This window comes from Aphis gossypii, chromosome 1, assembly GCF_020184175.1.
Source record: "Aphis gossypii isolate Hap1 chromosome 1, ASM2018417v2, whole genome shotgun sequence".
NCBI classification, from domain to species: Eukaryota; Metazoa; Arthropoda; class Insecta; order Hemiptera; family Aphididae; genus Aphis; species Aphis gossypii.
In genome coordinates, this window is record NC_065530.1 from 45265598 (window position 1) to 45280568 (window position 14971).

The following is a 14971-nucleotide window of genomic DNA, read 5'->3' on the forward strand; positions in this document are numbered from 1 at the left end:
TTATATTATAATCATAATATATTATGGTCGAAAAATGTATAAAAGTATAACTATAAATACAAATAAATGTGTTAAGTTTAATGTTAAAAAAAAATAACTAAGCTATTACTATATAATTTAGAATAATTTAAATTTAAAATGTTGACCTATTCCTATCAAGTACTCCATTAAACCTAACCTAGATTATTTATGAGCCTTTGTTGAACATTTTAAGTGTATATTGTGAAATTATACCATTCCCTTGTATCCTATCTCAATTATTATTACTTGTGATGAGCTAGGTACATCAATTTTACTTCGATTAAATAACCCATTCAACCTTAAAACATTTCGACCATACTAATTAAATACCTATTCGATCATTTGTTTTTCGACTAACAAATAATTCAATCACACAATATTTCGATAACATTCTATTGATCACTAAGCCTTCAACCAAATGGCTTGCACTAATTGTTTAAACATCTTTAGATAATTGAATTGTTTATTAAACTTAAAAAATAATACACAATTGTATTTTTATATTGTAAGAATTTTTGTTTTATTCTTGTTTATAATTTAAAAAAATAATATAAGCCCCAATGGATGTATTCATACATTTACGAACACAATTGTAAATTCAATTATAAATTGTGTTTTTCAACGAAATACGTTAAAATCTTAACTCTTCCTATTAAAATGTATAAAATTACTTAAGGATTACTTAAGATAATGTTTAATTTCTGGACTAAATTCTCGAGAAATATAATAATAAAAATAATTGAGTATGTTATGCGTAATGCGTATAATGTATTGGGTGTTCCGGTGGGATTTATTTGGTTAAAGTAGTCTTTAATGTGTTTAGTCATGTTTACATTTCTTAAACCACTCTAACACGTGGTTATGATAAATTATCGCGCAAAATTCTGCACCTATGTAGTATGTATAAATAATCATTTAGAAATAAATAAATTTTTACTGTTATTTTCATAAAAATTGTTGGTAAAATCGTTATTAAATTCTAAAACCGACTCGGTTGGAACCAAATCGCGTTTATCTGGTCTCGTCGGCCAATTATTATAGCAGCGCATTAGTTTTAAAAATTCGCATTATACTAGCATTTTTGACAGAAAAGACAACGACTATAATAACCACAGCGTCAATATGCGTTTAACGATACTAAACATATTTAAGAAAAAAATCAAAAAAATCTAACGCCGCCGGACGTCCATCGAAAGCTGTACCTACTGTCCAGTGTTCGCGAGTGGGCGATGTCCCTGTAATAAAGTAATTATGTACATATAATAATAATAATAATAATAACGAATGAGGATTTAACGACGAGAACAAAGGACGGAGCACACGGGGTCGACGGCGGAGCTCTCTCTGTCGGCGTTATCCGCTTGTCGCTGTTGCCGCCGCCGCCGACGAATGGCTGTGGCGTCGGCTTTTGGAACCCGCGCGATAGTAGTAGTCGCGCACCGGCCGAGTAACCGACGACGAACCCCGCGGTCCCGTTCCACCCCAACATCATCCGTCCTCTGACCCGCAACAAGTGTTCACCGACATAAAACGCGTACCTACATGCATTGGTGATCCTGCAGTCGTCACGCAGGCCGAGTTGTTTCACCGTAAGTCCCGAACAGTGTTCAGTTTTCAGATTTCCGGGTTTTTGTCGAAATATCGAAATAAAAATGTATAGGTACCTATATAGTGTCATTGTACCTGTTAAGTTATCATTACCTATGTGATATGTAATCGGCAAACAATCTGCGACAGATCGAATAGAAAATAATATGTAATATCAATGGATAATGCCGAGTAGATTGTAGGTTAAATATAATTGAATTTAAACGAATTACGAGTAAATATTCTATATCTAATATATTACGAATGTCACTACATTTATAAACAAAAATAATGTATAATATTAAAAAACAAGTCGTTTTTTAGATTTCGTAAGTGGTTTTAATATTTTAGTTTTATTTGGTTTATTGTAAAGTTTGTATAGCAATTCTTTATGTAGGTACATAAAGCACGAAACTATGTATTGAATTTGTTCATAAAACTTTATAATAAGATAATATAATAGTTAATTATTTGAAAAAAATATAATTAAAAACATTAACAGCTTTTTTAAATTTACATTTAATAAACTAGATTTTTCAAAAGAGTAATATCGTGCTTATCAAGATATAAATAAATAAATAATTATATTACATTTTAATACACATTTCAAGGGTTTGAAAAAGGTATTAATAATTGTTTTTTAAACGAATTTTCCATCATAAAAATCAAAAGCTGTATTTTTTAAATGCTTATAGATCTTTTTGAAAATGTAATGAAATTGACATTTTAAATTTACTGCTATAGGTATTGAAAATAAATAAAATTAATTTTAAATATTCTCTTGAATAACATACCAACTTAACTAAATTTGATTTGAATAATAGTGCATTAAATAATAAAATAGGTAAATTATTCTTTTTTCATAGATTATTTTGTTAGCTTGAATAAATTTTAAATTGATATAGAATGGAATCGGTAAAGATAAAAAAAATATACAGTAGTTTTGTATTTTTAAATAAAATTAAAATTAAAAATTATTATGAGCTTGACTTTTCAGTTAAATTATGTATAAAATGTGTATTAAATAAATATTTTGTTTTTAGAATATTGTGTGTAGGTAATAAGTGCAAATGCCCAATATGTATTATACATAGATATAGAGGATTTTTGTTTGACTATGATTAATTAACTTAAATTTTAGTTATTAAGTATTCAATTAAAGTTTTTATGAAATATATAACTAAATGAACGAATTATAATTTGAAGTTTTAAGTAATTATATAAACTAAAAATTACGAGTATAAAATGTTCGTTACATTTTTTTGTTCGTTGTGTAATTAAAACATTAATACAAATAAAATATTAATCTTAAGATTTAGGTAAACAAAAGTTAATCTCAAATGAATTAAAGAAATTTAGTGTAAAGTTTAAAATGTTAAAATATTTATATACTAATTTGAAGACGGATTAACAATTAAAATTATGGAATTTTTAAAGTAATGACTGGATACAAATATCAGGTGACAGATGTTTGACACTCTTTTCGTTTTATTCATTTCAATATACGATACCAGTAAATTATTATATTGGTATTATACATTTGACAGCTATGATAAATTTACCACGATTCAAAATATTATCAAATAGTTAATTCCATGCTCATAATGAGTTAAAATAAATTTGACATGACGCATTGTATTTTCATAATTTTTGATCATCTAGTATTAACAGTAATAATATGAAATTAAAACATTTAATTAAATAGTAAATACTTATTATTATGGTAAAAGTTCAGAGACGGACTCTAGATAAATTGGCCTAGGAAGATACGAAAATTTAGCGGTCCATACGTTTTTTTAATCGATGAACTTGTAACAAAATCTAATTTGAAAGTCAATAATGGTTTTATATATTATATTTTAAAATATTGAATTAACAAATTTAACCAATTTCTGTATTTGAAATATTATCAAAGAAATCAGCGGAGGATTTAAGATTTAAGGTTTTTCAAAAGTTTTCCTAGTTTTTTATAGCATTATTCCACTATTCCACTTGTAAAATAATTTATATATACCTAGTAGGAAACAACTGGATTAGGTTATACTATCAAAAATAATTTTTTTATATTACTTTTTAATTATTTAAATTTTAATTAGCTTGATAATGATTTAGAAAACATGTGTTGAATGTTAAGACATATTTTAATATCATATTGAATCAGTTTTTTCTTATTTTTTCAAACATAGCTTAAACTTTGAAATAAGTAATAGACTTCAGTTAGGAAAAAAAATGACAAATTAAAATTTTTGCTAATGGAAAATAAAATTACTGTTAAACTATATTCCGTGATTTCATTATAAGAAAATCTGTATTGTTTATTTGCCCGTGATTGTTGATCAAAAATAATAGCTAATATTATAAATATTCACACTTATTGGCTATTTTGTATTATAAAACATTATTGAGCAAATAAACATGGTTGTCATATTATTTTGTTAATAGAATATTTAAGTAATGATTTAACTTTGTAACATAACAATTATACATATTTGTAGAGTATGATATGATATTTTATATTAGGTCTTATTTCGTTCTGGGGTTGACTAATAATAATATAATTTTTATCGGTGCAGGGAGAAAAATTTCCCTTAGTCCCCTGGTCCCTACGTCTAATACGAATATTATGTCAAATATTTAAAGTTTATTAATCAGATAAAATAGATTTCACAAATAATTATAATTCACATTTATTTATTTCACAACTGTCCATACTTGTTTACACTATTTTTTTTTGGAAAATAATCACGAATTTGTCTTGCCACAAGTATACTTGAACTGACCCACTATTATAGCGGTATAAATATGCATAGTTATTCAGCAATAAAGCTCAACCTCAATTTTCTTTAATTATATAGTTATTTAAAATTTAATTTTTAAATATTTTTAAAGATCTTTGTATCTTGTAATAAATTCAACTTCTGTTTTTAAATGATAACCACCTTTTTTTACTTAACTATTTATCAGCTAATTTATTTTTAAATTATTTATGTATCTAAAACAAAAGTCGAACAAGTAGTTTCTGAGTTATTAAATATTATGCACTTAGGATAATCAAATAAATATGTTAAAATACATACCTACCGCAGTAAAAAAAGTATATTTTGAAACATTTTTTTTTATAATTATAAAAAAAGTTAGATAAGAGATTTGATAAAACAGGAAGGATAGGAAAAGTTAGTTTTTAATTGATTAAAAATTATTATAGTAGTTAGTTATTACGTTTTGTGGTTTTTAATAATTATTTGAATTAGTAACTAATAAGACCATAATTAAACAAATATTAAATACATCTATTTTAATTCTATATATAGCTGAGTGCCTAGGCAATAGATTATAATGTACTTTCATAGACTATAATTATCATTAGTTCATCAAATTTAATTAAATTTAATAAGGCAGAAAATACTTGTTCAAATTTTGATTAAAATATCTACATTAACATTTTCAGAAAAAATCATGCACTGAATAATTAAAGTAAAAAAATTTGTTCTCTTTTGAAAAAATAGAAGTTTGTTTCACCACAAGATATTTCTTAAATGGTACAACACTTACATGTATTCGGAAATACGGTAAACATATTTAAGTATATTCAAAAACTCTAAAAGCAAGATTGTAAATAATTATATTATTGAATAATAAAAAGGGTGGAATGCTTGGAGAATCATCCTGAGCAATGAAATAAAACAGATTCATGGGGACACTCACTGATTATTGATTAATAATTTAAATGACTTTTTTCTAGGGTGGTGGATTGAATAACGAGATACACGTTTTAGGTATCTATTCACATAATGTTATGTTTAAAGGTGTAACATGAGATGATTTAAAAGTTTAAAGTTATGTGGTAATAGGTTATTTAAAATATTTTATAGTCCATAATATTAATTAGTCAATTGTTATTGGTTCTCAGATATAGGTAAGAAATATTTTTTTCAGTCAATTTAATTATTAATAAGTTTTAAAAATAAAACCTAATTATGATATTTTGTTGAATAAAACAATAAAAATAGTTAGCCTAATTAAATTGATAAGTGATATGGAAAATACTCCATGACGTATTACTATTTATTTTTTAAAAATGTTATTAAAAATTGTGTTGATAATAATATTGGTATAGGCATTTACTTGGCTTACAGAAAAATGTTTTTTAATTTTGTTGAAGTATTGTAAAATCATTTTTCATGGTGGTTTTATTAAGTTTTAAAATGAATAATTAATGAATAAATTGTTTTGTTAAGTACTGTAGGTCAAATAACTATTGTTGTTGAAGTCTTTTTGTCAAATGAAAGTATATATATGCCATTTGGTAGGTACGAGGTAATATAGGTACATTTACTTTATTCATAATGTTTAAACTTTAAAATTATATTAATGTAATAAGTCTTTAATTGGATTTGAACTAAATAAATGTTTATGATATGGTAAAATGTTAACATTTTTTTTATAATATAACTAACCCCCCCAAATTACGGTCTAGAAACAATTCGCTATTAGAAACCTTCGCTAAAGTAAAACATATTTATTTTCCAAAATAATGATGACAAACTTACTCACAAGAAACACATCACTGTATTATTAATACATTTATCGTTCCACTCAGAATGTAAAAAAAAAAAAATTGGTAAAATAGATGAATTTAGGTAAAATTTAATTATTTAAAATTCTTATTTTAACTAAAATTAATAGTGAAATTGTTTGAAAAAATGTTGTTTTAAAATACTTAAACAAAAGTTTAAAGTTTGAATAATAATTTTCGTTAAATAATGTTAACACTTTTCTATTATTCATGTAGGATGTAATTTAAAGATGAATTTAGTTTAAAATGTTTTATACGATTTGTTATGAGGATTAAATTTTAAATCTTTGAAAATATGATTTTATTCTTAAATTTCTTTATAATTACATAGTGATAGTTTATTATTGATTTTGGTTTAACATAATTTAATATTTATTTAAAAAAAAAAAATATTAAGTTATTATTATTATTATATTCATAACTATTTTCAATATAGTAGGTAGTTAAAATATCTATGCATAAATTCATTTTGTGAGAAATTTAAATTCTAAAAACATCTGTACACTGGGATATAAATACTTTATAATAATATATTATAAACAACAAAATGAATGAACCAAATTGTTCAATGTATTAATTTGTTGTTGTTCTCAAAAATGAATACTAATAATACCTACAAATAATATCATATTATTATTTTACAGCAACATGGGTAATATTCAAGAGTTAATAAATCTCAAATAATTTATTTTAGTTATTTAGGTATCTAAAAAACAAATCTTATGAACTTATAATTATAAAAGCTATTTGCTATTTATATACATAGTTATTTTCATAGTTTACTTAGATTAAATCATTTATTTTGTATTAAAAAATAATTATGACTCCAGTTCATTTGAATGAAGAATTGATCGTATACATTGTTAAATGTTAATTTAAAAGATTATAAAATAAGAACGTATGAAAATGAAAAATTACTTTTTAGCTAAAAAATAAATTGTCACCCTGCTCTTAATAACTTTCATGTCATTTTATGTATTTATCCTGTTTATTTTTTTATTCTTTACATTCATCCTTGGCATTAATAAGAAAGTTAACTAAAGAAGAATCGATCATACTATTTTTTTATTATTTCGAGAAAATCCAAAGACTAAGTTGTCCGAGGATTAATGCCACTGTTAAAATAATTATACGCTATTCTTTTCAGTCAACAAAAAAAAAAGGAATGAGCGAAGGAACATAAAAACCACAAAGTTTAATACAAATAAAAACAGTAGACAATTAGTCTAAATTAATCAAACATGAATGATTGTTTTATTTTTTTTAGTAATTTACAGTTGACTAGAAAATTAATTCGAAAACATAATGAGTATCGCATTTATGTTTATAGAATTCGTAATATAAAAATAAAATAAAATATCTATTTTTAAGTATATTTTTTGTATACATATTCTTGAATTAATTAAATTTTGATTGATGTAGAAGTTTAAAAATGAAAAACTAAAAATATTTTTTCAAAAAAATCTTCAAAAAAAATTATTTACCACAGAAAATATACAGATTGTACAACATAGATTTGACAGATTAAAATATATTTTAAATTTAAAATGTCTGATCTTTATGATATGTCTATAAATCTGAATAATTAGTATAGAAAATTTAATTTATTTGTTTGAATTTTACTATAAATTTCATTAATTTTTAAAATTATAATAAACATATTATTTGAATTATTTATAAAATTATATATTTTGATAGACATTTTATTTTGAGTAAGACTCGAGTACAATTCACGAACGTATAGCTTTTGAACTTTGTTTTCAGTATTGCATTTTAATACTATTTTGGATTGAATTTTATAATTATTTATTTATTATTATTTAAATTTTACAAAATTTGTTTGAATATTAGGTTTATGAGTTTGATACAAATTGTAAGAAATTCGAAGGTTTTTTTTTTAATTTTACTTAAAACCTTGAAAACATACAATAAAGAATTTAAAACCATAATAATTTTAATTATATTTAGGATTGTTTCCGAATGCGGAAATTTTTTTTTTTATCAAAATACTATAGAATTGTAATAACAAAGTGTTTATGAAGGAAATATACATTTTTTAGTACTAAGTGTATGTTTAATTTATGTTTTAGATATCTTATGAAAAAATGAAACTTTATAAAAACGTTTTATTCATAGCAGTACGCTATAAATTATTTGTTCGGTATTACCCTTAGGCCTTAATACAACAATAAATTACTTATTATTAGTACTAGGATTTAATGGTAGCTAAAATCATAATTAATTACAATGATTTACTACAATAGGTACTGAACTAAAAATATTCAAAATTTCCTATATAAATATTAAAGTGCTAAAAAGTACAACACAATTTGTTTTAATTAAGATACATACAGTTTTTGTTTTGTAAAAATAACATTACAAGGAATTATTACGTAAGATCTTCTTAGTACCTGTATAAAAATGCCCTTGTCACTTATTAAAAATATTTCAATATTATTCAGATTCAAATTCTTAATTTACATTATTATTTAATTAAGCTATTATAATTACTTTTGTATCTATCTTACTTTTAAATCTTTAATGTATCTTCGTCTCCTAAGTACCTAAATCACAATTAAAATATTTAAGCAATTATGTTTGTAAAAAATATAAATTTGATAATTCAAATAATTTGAACAAATGAAATCTGAATATTTATTAATACCTATAAACAATTAAAAAAAAGAAAGCATATCCATTAAAGATAATTTTAAATATAACATCGACAATTAGTCATTTTGCAAGCTTATATCGATTAATACCCTAAATATGTATACGATTATTACAATAAATTAATAGTTTGAATCAAATAAATAAAAATTAAAATAAAACAGCAAAATTAATTAAATTAGAAACTAAATTATAATATTTTGTATAAGAATTATTTTTTCATTATTACATATTATTTATGAAAAAAGGTATTTGCTTCAAATTCGAACTCTAGTTGTAAACTTATAAGCGTGTAACTATATAAAATATATTCAATTGTTATTTATTATTTTTGATTCTGTTTAATAATCCGTTTTATTCAAATGAATAAATTATTATTATAAATAGGTAGAATCAATAGCATATCCTGATTTTTTTTTGTGTGAAGGGGTGAGGCGGGGGGGGGGGGTTGAAAAAATGTAACTGATGAAATTATTTTGAATTTTGTGTTTTTATTTTAATCAATACTCGTACATTAAATATTTTATTACTAATTTACAACATTATAAAAGTTGAAATATGTAAACATTTATCTTTTTAAAAAAACTATAAAGTAGGTAGGTACCTATATTCATTTTTCGTTTTGATGTTTCAGCAATTTATCTATAACATCATTGATACTCATGTTGATATCGTGATGAATATTAAGTACCTAAGGCTAAACCATTTAAACATATTTGTCCCGAAGAATTTCTCAAATAAGTTTTCAAACAACGGAGTGTTGAAAACTATCGTTCTCTTGTAGCTGTAGACACTGGAAGTGTTATGACTTTGAAGAAGTTAAGATATTATTGCTTAAATATCTGGACAGGTTTGGAAGTATACTTTAATAGCATTTTTATTCTTGAAATCATAAGATGTTAAAGTTGAATATTTAGTATACCAAGTATACCACAAATCTAATTCTCCGTTTAATATATGATCATTTAAATTTGAATCGGTACATTCATCAATTATACCTTAGTATGTTTCTACTAATTGTATTAGTTCTATTGCGTAAACAATACTGACAATACTATTACGAAATACACTGATGCAATTTGAAAATACACTGAAAATCTAAAAATATATTGGAGATTGTAAAATATCGATATCGCAACCGTATCTCCGAAAATCGGCGTTAATATTATATTATCTGAAATATGTATTCCACACATATTATTATGGGGTTAGTGAAAACGACGTAATGCTAATAACTATAGTCAGTTGTATACGTCGTACTATACGTTTTCTTAAAGTTGCAGGAAACTATAAATAGTTATTTTTTTGACATGTAGTGATGATCGCTGAGCGCTTTGTTGATCGATCATTAAATAAATAAAATAAATGATTAAATTTAATCTAAATGGGTTACTGGGAACAAATTTTATCTGAAATACATTTATTAATCACAATTTTTTTATTATTTAAGAATTTCGGAGAGGGGTACAACTCCTAAACTCCAGAATACCAGTTTTTCTTTTTTAAAAAGTACAATTTAGTAATCCATTGTTTAGATCGGAAATATATATTATATACGCATCTAAAATATAATACATACATCTAAGTATATTATTATAATAGTAAGTATACAGACACTTAATGTGATAATAAATCATTATGTGTAATTAGTTATTTTAAATAGAATTGGATTTAAAAAATGTTTTTTAACAACGAATTAATCGAATTGCATATTATATTTTATATTTTCTGTACTTTTAATACTTTTACATATCAGGTTCTTAAAATGTGAAATAAGAAATAAATAGGGCACAGACTATTGAAAACGCTTATAAAATTAGAAATATAATTGGGATTAGGCTTTTTAAATATTTGTAATATGGGTCATCAAAATAATATAAACATAAGTAGAATGATTTAAACATTTTGCTTATTTTCTAAATATTTAACGTTTGTTCTGCAGTTAGGTTCATAATATATTACCTATATTTTTTATTATTTAGTATAATAATATATTATGTATATACACTATATATTATTATGTATACATTGATTATTGTATCAATAATTTATTTAAAATTTTTTTTTTTTATTCGATGGAACTATATTATATTACTCCAGGATATATTGCAGTTATATTGGTATTCCCAAGACTATCATTTGGATTGATACTCACCTAAAGCTCAACCACTCGATACAATACACACATCGATCGAAATATATATAGTTATAGTCTATATTTAGACTGATGTGGTTAAAAGGAGGTGGTTTTTATATTGTTACAGGGGTGAGAATTCCGTCAACTTGTTGCTGGGGGCAAAAACGATTTAAAAATTCCCTTATCACACATTTTTGTAAAGGATGGTTATTGAAAAAAGGATTTCACTCGTTTAAGAGCATTTTACTTTATAATAGTATCGTAAAAACCATCGACGCATAACAATAAAATTATTGCACGAAAAGAACGCGAGAGCGAATTTTAATTAAGATACTGGAATTTCATGGATAGGAATTTTCTTCATATAACCTATATATTCTATTGTCAAGTTTTTCGCATCATGAATAAAATGTCAAACCTTTTATTTTTCACCGTACAAGTGAGTTTTAAAGTCATATGTATATTATATAGGTGGATAAGTTAATGAATTACAATTATTATAAAATTCCTATTTATAATTGCTGTTGGAGTTGATAAATTTTTATCGCGTTTTAAGTTAGTTTAAGTTAGTAAAAGTGAAAATAATTAAATAAGTTATCGGTTGTGGATAACCTTTTATCAACGAACTAAATGTGATACACTTGTCGAGCACGTTATTAAACTTTAGCCTACCTTAATTTAAAGTTTAAACTAACAACTTCTTTGCCAACTATTATATTTAATATAACAAAATTATTAAGTGATATTTAATTATTAAATTTGCTACAATATCAATATTATTTAGGCATCTACATGAAGGAAAATTAATAAATAAATTATGATTGATTTTATTATCTTTAAAATATAATATTTATACATTTATGATGTTTTGAACAATGATTATTTTTTACACTTGTTTACAATGTTTCCAACATTATAAAGATTTAGGTACCTACCTATTTGTTTCTAATATTTATGTTCATTCAATCGTGTGGTTTATTTCTTTTGTTTTCATCAAATGTTTATAACTTAAATATTAATTTGTTAATATTTATAATATTTGACTATTTTTTTCACAAGAAAATAAATTAAACTATGTAAAATATATATAATTATTTTCTTATTATATTTTAGTTAAAAGTTTTAGGCATTTTTAATATAAACATTATAAGTTATATCTATTGAATATTATAATTTTATAATACATGTGCCTGTTAAAAATAATTATAGTATATGGGTTTCTATTTTTACTTCTAAAAAAAAAAAAAAATGGTATAATTCATTTATATAGTATATAATTATTACGATTTGAAAAACAAACATCTCAAATGGAGACAAAATATGATTATGTCGGGTGCTATTTTGTTGACTATTTATTTCAAAACGACTTTGGTTAAAATCAAATTCCTTAAACGAATGGTTGGCATTACTGAAGTCTTGTTTGCACTTATCAGCAGTCCGGGATGAAGGAACGAAGCAAAGCAAACACAAAGTCTGTTGCGCCGAACAGAAAGTGCGGAAAAACAGTTTTGTAATGATCAGAACGCACGGTCCGCTCGTCGTGTTCTACCTCACCCGTTTTCCTTTTATCCAGGAGACTTATCCCGTAGTGCATGAATAATTTATACCGATCTGAGAGACTCCAAAAGTAATAGCTGTTTTTTTTTTTACATAAATGTATATATTTTTTTCCATACACGTCGGTGGGAGTATTTTGAAAATAAAAAAATAAAATAGAAAGGAGCCATGAAAATTATGTTTACTGCTGTCTTATATATTGATTATTGCCTCTAATTTCGCATTGTGTTCGCACCTGAATTCTATTACGTATCGTTCATTTGACTACAAATAATAATAGTAGCTTAAATCAGCTCGATATAATATTATGGCAGTATTTATGTACTTTAACAGCTCACATATCAATGACATTTTCGTTTAGAACATCTTCCCAGACACTAACACTACCCTATTTTTTTGGTGAATTTTGAATTAAAAAATTAAAAAATTAAATAGCATATTATCATGTTTTTTTTGCTTATATATTTTTTATAATTAATACATTTTACACTTTTAAAAAATGAAAGGGAAATTGATAAATAATAAAAACGTAAGACTTTTTTTTATAATAAATAATATACGAGTAAAATGTTTCTGTAATATACGCTTTACATGGATGGCCTATACTGGCTATACTAGATATTCACTTTAGATCTGTGAGTGCAGTGAGCTATTTATTAATATATTAAAGAATATTAATTTATTATAATAGTTAGATAGTAGGCATTGTCTAATGTCTATGATATATATCAAGGTGGACAATATGAATATGTTCGTGAATCACATGGTTAAATATAATGATATCAATAGCTAACATTTTTATAATTTTATTTTATATTATATAATTTGATATTTTTTAATAAATGTATACTAAAAAGATTAAAACTTATAGTAATAAGTACATTTTGATTTTATAAATAAGAAGTGATCCTTAAATGTGTCATCCTTGTTATATATGCATTAGGGTGGTCCTTATACAATAGGGGGTAAGGAAAGTTAAATATTTTTGGTTTCTCACTCGATCAATTTTTTACTATGCATATCATCAAAAAAATAATTGTTAATAACTCGAAAATCAGAAGTTGATCTGTTAATGAATTTTTATTTAATAATATTGGTAATTAAAATGCCTAGTAAAAAATATTCTGTGGTATTACTTTGGAAAAAAAATCTAATAACAACTACCTACCTATATATATTAACCTACGTATTTAAAAATTAAGGAATTTATTTTATTTTGATGTATGATATTTTATTATTATAATTATTATTTAAAATCACAAATACATTTTTTTTCTTAAATAAATAAATAAAAAAAAAAAATTCCAAATGTCGAAGGAAAATAAATAGCACGAAAAGATCTAAAATATAATAAAATTTACATCGTGTTTATAATATATAAATATTTGGTGAAAAATTCAGGACTACATTTTCGTTTTGAGTTACATAATTAAACAAAACTCGATTTATTTAAAAACTGGTTTTGCGAAAATTTTCTATTTTTGCTTTTTATTTTTAAGATTGTTTTGAAGTTCTAATTTGTTACTAAAAACCTAAAGCATTTCTCAAAGTTGAACATCAAAGAATTTTTATTGGTTTTTATTGATTAATTTATGTACAATGTCTTGAAGCTATCCAAAATCGTTTTTTTTGCTTTACATCATACAAATGTAATATTTCACGTCAACTTCTTTTACAGTACAAGCCGTAATTAAACGCACTAAGTATAAATAGCCTTAACGTTCGGAGAAATATATCTAACTTAAAACTTTTGTATAGAGTGGTCAATGATTTTAACTCTGTTAGGAATTTTTGTATTTATATTACTAGGTAGATGTTATTTGTGGATTATGTTTATTATTATATTCTGTTGTTTCTATACATTTATTTATTTTTACTAAATATTTTACTTTACTGTTGAATTCTCCTTATTATTATTACTATATTTATGTTCAATAATAAATTTTATTGTACGTTAGCCTGTTTGAATTAATAATAAATAATAATTAATGATTATTTAATTGTTGATAGTATAGCGTTAAATGAAATAGCTGATCATTGAATATAATATTTTAATAAATTAAATGTAATTTTAAAACAATTCTTAATTGTATTGTGTTTCTTTTTTTTTGGTAAAAAATTAATTATGGATTATCATGCAAATTTAAACGGGGAAATTTAATATGAATATATATTTTGGATTATTTATAAATAAACATGTATATAGAGTAGAGTTACCGGCTAAAGCTCAATATTATTATTATTGTTATTGTTGTTACCTTAAATATTAGAGTAAATTGAACTATAATCAAACTTAAAGGTAAGAACGTTACCTGTATTTTCTAGTTGGCGTTTTATAATATTTTAATTTTTAAGCTAGTTATTAGTACTTATGTAAAATATTAAAATTTAATAATTCTCATTATAACTCGCTTAAAAATTAA

At 23.6% G+C, this 14971-nt stretch overlaps 1 protein-coding gene across 3 annotated transcripts in view; it reads left to right on the forward strand.

The window, feature by feature from the left end:
• Positions 1 to 1430: 1430 nt before the first annotated feature.
• The window catches only part of LOC114128079 (regulating synaptic membrane exocytosis protein 1), a 184689-nt gene continuing 171148 nt past the window's right edge, over positions 1431 to 14971 (forward strand). For 2 of the 3 annotated variants that reach the window (XM_027992493.2, XM_027992491.2), the window contains exon 1: positions 1431 to 1610. The gene's annotated coding sequence lies outside the window, so the exon portion shown is untranslated. Of the gene's footprint in view, positions 1682 to 14971 lie in introns of all 3 variants that reach the window. The other variant, XM_050202711.1, reaches the window with a different exon arrangement.